Genomic DNA, 6,109 nt, shown 5'->3' with positions numbered 1-6,109 from the left:
TCAGACGTTTTCTTCAGTGAGCCCGTGAATGGAGGTCGTGGTCTGTCCGTCTCGACTCGTCCGCCACTGGATCCACGTCGAGCCGATTCAAACGCCCACAACCCCACCCCGCCTTGGAGCTCGCCACCTCTTCGTGGGCCTCGTTCTCATCCGCCGCCGCCGGATCCACACCGGAGCAGTCGAATCCTCTGACTCCTGCCTCACCTACCATCGGACATCGGAGCAGTCGAATCCTCCGATTCCTGCCTCACCGACCATCGGGAAGCGAACCTTGGGGCTCGCCACCTCCGACCACCTCTTTGTGGGCCTCGTTCTCATTCGCTGCCGCCGGATCCACGTCGGTGCAGCCGAATCCTCTGGTCCCGATCCCCCGCCTGGTGACCCATCGCGACTCCCCTCCCGCTCCTCCTCTCATGGCTGGTGGGGACGGGAAGAAGAACACGGAGATGGCAGCGCGGTGTATCTCCATCGGCGCCTGGCCCGGCGGTGGCGGTCATCGGCGCCACGTCGGAGACGGCAGTGAGCAATCGGAATGGGAGAAGAGGAGACGCGCGGTCGTGAACTGGGGAGAAGGGGGTTTGTGTAAAACTGAATCGTTATTTCCACTTAAATTGGTAGTGCGGGTTGAATACAGAAAATGTCAGGGGCTTTTTTGCAAAACCGCCACGACGGACGACAGAAGCCATAGACGTTTTATTATTAGGGAGAGATATAAACAGAGGGAAAAATCCATAGGAGGCGACCGAAGGCACCTGGGCCTGGGCCTGGGCCTCCACATTTCCACAACCTTTGGCTGACCCATGCCGGGACCGAGCGGCTACGGATAAGGTCCGAAGACCAGAACCCGCACCACGGCCGACCACCACCTCTCGTTCCCCGGGAGGGGCGGAGCGCCGCCGGCCACACCAAGATTCCGGCAACCACGGGAGGGGCGGCGCGGCCACACCAAGATTTCGGCGACCACGGGAGGGGCGGCGTGTCTCCAGGACGGCCATGGTGGTTCTGCTCCGACTCAGGCTGTAGGTCCTATCTGCAATCCGAGCCCGGCTGGGAGTTGGATTAGTCATTCCGAGGCTCCCCTTCATAAATAAGGGGAGGGACTTGAAGACCTAACACATCATTGCCAGGTTAGATCGGGATCCCATTGTCGTCTCCTTGCGCCCTTCCGTTTGTTTCTTCTCCTGTACTGGCAACCTCGTCACCGTCTGAATAAAAAAAAATCGATCTTTAGGTAGATCCAGTTAGTGCGGGAAGAACATGTGTAAACGTCAGCACTCGCACCTCGACGTCGACGGCACCGGAAAAAGGCCGCGCCGTGTGCCGAAGAAGCACCTCTACCTAGTGCTGGATGATTGGCACAAAGGCTTCAGCATCCACAAGATCGACGTCGACGCCTTGGAGGGCACCACCGCCGACCTACACCATGGGTTCCCTGACCCCGCTGCTCTCCGGTTAGCCTCACCCGTAAATCGTCTTCGCATGGACTTCGCAGCCATGGGCGGCAACATCTTCATCACCACCAACCCATGCTGTCCAGACACTCCCACCCTCGTGTTCGACACCGAGACGGCTGGGCTCACCATGGGTCCCCGTCCACCGTTCGAATCATCGACAGGACTACCTTCACCGTGGCCGGCGGCGGCATGCTATACGCGTTGACACATCGGCACGTTCACGAGCAACACTCTTTCGAGGCCATGTCGTGGGCACCAATGGAAAGAGACGAGCCGTGGCCGAGCCCAACCATGAGATGGTCCTGGAAAAGCGTGCCCTCGCCGCCACCATTCGCCATGGACGACGTAATCACCTCCTACGCCCTGCACCCGGACGGGCACACCATTTTCATGTCTGCACACGACATTCGCTATCATCATCTTTCCAAGGGCACCTTCTCCTTTGACACCAGGAATTCCGAGTGGAGGTTACATGGGGATTGGGCGCTACCATTCCAAGGACAAGCCTACTACGACAACGGGCTAGACGCATGGGTCGGGCTTCACGAGGACGGGTACATCTGCTCCTGTGAAGTTGCCTCCCGCAGCAGCACAAGTGCCGTGGAGCCGGAGTGGAAGGTGACCAAGGAGAAGCTGTTCCACAAGGACCCGGAGAGGCGGCTGGCATTTGCGAAGGCCAGTCTTGAGTACATGGGCGACGGCAGCTTTTGCCTTGTGGAGTTTGTGCTACGCGAGGGAGTGGAGTTTAAGCGCGCCTTTGGTGACCGTGATGGCTGTGTGCTCCACATGACCACGTTTGCTCTTAAGTATGATCGTAGGGGAGAACTGCAGACCACGCGCCACCACACTAACTCCTATGTAGTGTCTAAGTATCTCCAGACAGTTTCTCCTCTAGTGTTCTGGATGTAAAGCTATTTGTTGACATGTTTTATGCAAACCATGTCCGAGCAATGTAAGCTATGCATGTATGATATGGAGGCAGGATAAATAGAAATGAAAAAAGAAGTCTACTTCTCTTGGCATTTTGTGGAACACGAGTGGTTATTTTGCATATCTGTTCACGAAAGAAAGCACAGTGATGATCACACGTTACAAAAACTAAAAGTGGGACTGTCTTTTGCTCCAGCAATAACACTGTCAAATATGGATGGTGAAATTCTATTCTAATATCACTATGTTAAGTATTTCTTATTTTGAAGAAACGTAGCAGAAGCGCCACCTTTACATTATGGAGAAATTAAAGTTTTACTGCAAAAAAATAAATTACCTATGATGAATATAAGGACGTAGTGGCTACAAACCTACTGAGTAATCGCCAGGCCCAGTTCGGGCAAAAATTGGAATATGTTCTCGAAGCGAATAGTGTCTAGTCATATATGTTCTTGAAGAAAATTACAAACAATATTAGGTTAGTATATGGTGGTTATAGCAGCTTCATCAAATGACTCTGTATGTGGAGGGCTATGGTTCTTTTTAAAGTTAATTCATTGTGCTTCTGTCCATGACAGTAGTATGCAACTTGTATTTGTGGTTGATGTATATGCTTGCTAAATACTTGGTGTGAATTTTACCTTACTTCGACCATTTATCAATAGGATCTTCCTTTGTGATGTCTATCATTAAGAAATGGTACTCCCTCTGTACACTAACATAAGATTGAACTCCAAAAACACCTTATGTCAGTGTACACCTTTACTTTGTACTAAAGTTGTACTGAGTATGCGACACTTATTTTAGGACACATGGAGCATCTTGTTACTCTTGACTGTTCTGCTTTTTATTTGAGTTCATTCAGTTTTATCTTTGCTACTCCCTCAGATCCATGTTACTTGTTGCAGCTTTGGTACAACTTTAAGCTGCGACAAGTAATATGGATCGGAGGGAGTAATAAATTTCTTGCAATGTTGGGGAAGCACGGGTGGAGGTTTCTGACAAAGCCCAACTCCCTTTGTGCAAGAGTTCTAAAGGGCCATTACTTTCCCGACACTGATTTTATGCACGCTACTACGCCCAAGTCGGCCTCTGCCACTTGGAAGGCGATTGTGGCAGGGAGGGACGCTCTCAGCACTGGCTTGATCTCCCGTGTGGGAGACGGCAACACAATCTCTGTCTGGACCGATAATTGGATTCCAGGTACGATCACAATGACACCTCTCTCTAGGCCACCCAACACCAACATAGAGAAGGTGGGGGAACTCATTGACACAACAAATTGGTCCTCGAGGCAGGAACTGGTGAGAGAAACTTTTAGTGCCTCGGATGCAGAGGCCATTCTTAATATCCCTCTCCGCCAGGAAGGTGGGGATGATTTTCTTGCTTGGGCATTCGAGAGATCAGGCAACTACTTTGTGAAGACGGTGTACGGGCTCTAGTGACTCAGAACGAGCGATTGGCTCTAGAGGAAGGGACGGCTACCGAAACTTCATATGAAGATAAACAGTTGTGGACTGCCTTGTGGAAATTGGATGTCATCCCAAAAGTGCGAGTATTCTGGTGGAGAGTTCTTCCTGGGATTCTCCCTGACGAGGCTACTCTTAACTTTCGACACATTGCTGATTCTAGGCAATGCAAAGTCTGTTTAGCACCGGAGGAGGACCTGAAACACGCGCTAATCCATTGCCCTCATGCACAACGTTTCTGGGAGGAGGCCTGGGCGTGGTTTGGACTCCGATTACCTAATCTAAACCCAGTTTCTTGGGCGAGGGGCATCACTCGTGACCCCAGTTTCACAGTCGAGGAGCGTGCTAGGATCACTACCATCATGTGGTCTATTTGGCATTCCAGGAATCGCATCAAGCATGGCGATGAAGGCAGAGACCCCGCAGCAACGATGAAAGCAACTAAGGAGGCTTTTGCACTACTTCATCTTCCTCGCAAGGATGCAATGCGGTTGCCAGGATTTGGGTGGAGGCCACCTGAACTATAAAAATCACAACAAACGGAGCTCTTAGTCTGGAGGATTGCGCGCCGGGGGGGGGGGGGGGGGGGGGGGCTGGAGGCGTCGCCCGTTCCTCCTCGGCCCTCTTGGGCACCTAGTGTAAGCCATTCATGGGGATCTCAAACCCCTTGATCATGGAGGGTATCTCTCTGCGAGAAGGTGTCCGGCTTGCTTCACTTCGAGGGTTCTCGCATGTGATCATGGAAGTTAATTGTATGGAGTTGGTGACACTCTGGAACACTCGCCACAATTCCCACTCAATTGTGGCTCCTTTACTTCTAGAAATAGGAGAACTTAGTAGCATTTTTTCCACTTTTACTGTTCAGCATGTAAGCAGGTCAGCAAACATTCCGGCTCATTTGTGTGCAAAGCATGCTTGTATGCTGAATGTAACCGAAAGCTGGCTAGATGAATCCCCGAGCTTCTTGGTGTCCAGCCTTCTGGCTGATTGTTCCAAGAATGCCTTCATATGAATAAAGCTCTCTGATTTCTCCGCAAAAAGAAAGAGTAATAAATTTCTTTATTTGGCGTTGTCACCGACTCACTGATGTATCATTTGTGGATGGTACATGGTTGTTTGTTCCTGACCACTATACTTTAGTTGATTAGGCTCTTCCTGCCTTGAACTATTGTGCAACGCTGACAGCTCCCTCTTCCATCACCAAAGGCCCTGAATATAAGTACTCATGTTCAACTACCCTATCGTCGATGTAACTGCATTGTTGCTTGTTCCAATTGTAATTCTCAATTAGTGATTACTGCTTGCAAATAATTTAGAGGTTGATTAGAGATTGTTTCTCATTTCATTAATATATCCTAAAAGAAGAGCAAAACCACACCGAATTAGCGATTTGTTGTTACTACTCTGCAATTTTCTGCTTGGTATCCAAAATAACAAACAGGAAATCTGTGGTTCAAAATTTTATCTCTTTCATTATCAGAGTTGGAGGATCTTTACCAACTGCAGCAGAATATTAGGAAGCTGAGAAAAAAGGAGCTCATTTTTATTTAGATTAAAACTGCAAATACTGCAGTTAACAAATTGTTGTATTTAAATGAATTACCATTGCTAAGTGACACTGCATTATTTTCTCTCTTTGCATTGCTAGAATTTTCCTTTTATTCGAATTGAGGACGTTTGTCTTTGATGGGCATTCCTTATTGGTAATGCTCCGTTCTTCTAATCTTCAGTTAGAAGAACCACTTTACAAATGCAACATAATTTAGAGAACATTTGTAAAGTGGTTCTTTTAACTGAAGATTAGAGAACTTCAGTGGAGTAGTAATTTTCTTACCAAGGCCTGGAGACCCAAGAATTGCTTTATCGGTTCATATACGACTCACAAAGCAAATTATTGATCTAAAATCTATCTTTACTGCCCTCCTATTCCACACCATCATCACCATCGATCAGTCTGACAGCTCTGAATTGAGTTAACTTAAGTGTGAAGTCATGTTGTCACAAAACAAGGATAAAACCTGGAAAATTTTAGCCCTAATTAGTTGGTCTTTGAGACCATAGTAAACCAAAAGGTACCACCATAAGGCCCTTTTTGGTCTTACCCTTTTCGGAATAAACAAGGGGGTGTGTCCTACTTACAAGAGTAACTACATCTCTAGACCTCTTGAACTCCCACTGTCAAAACAATCACCATACTTCCCTTCGGAAAGCTATGACATCAGATTTGCTCGGCAAGTACCAACATACTCCCTCTCT

General features: G+C 48.6%; 1 pseudogene across 1 annotated transcript; it reads left to right on the top strand.

Moving 5' to 3' along the window:
- Positions 1 to 812: 812 nt before the first annotated feature.
- LOC123427292 lies at positions 813 to 4,367 on the top strand (annotated as a pseudogene). Its single transcript, XR_006622386.1, has 2 exons — positions 813 to 1,127; positions 1,232 to 4,367. The product of XR_006622386.1 is annotated as an uncharacterized LOC123427292 (transcript).
- The last annotated feature ends 1,742 nt before the right edge of the window (positions 4,368 to 6,109 follow it).

Source organism: Hordeum vulgare, chromosome 2H (assembly GCF_904849725.1).
Source record: "Hordeum vulgare subsp. vulgare chromosome 2H, MorexV3_pseudomolecules_assembly, whole genome shotgun sequence".
Taxonomy (NCBI): domain Eukaryota; kingdom Viridiplantae; phylum Streptophyta; class Magnoliopsida; order Poales; family Poaceae; genus Hordeum; species Hordeum vulgare.
Note: the sequence above shows the minus strand (reverse complement) of the source record. Positions and strands in the feature narration are given on the sequence as shown.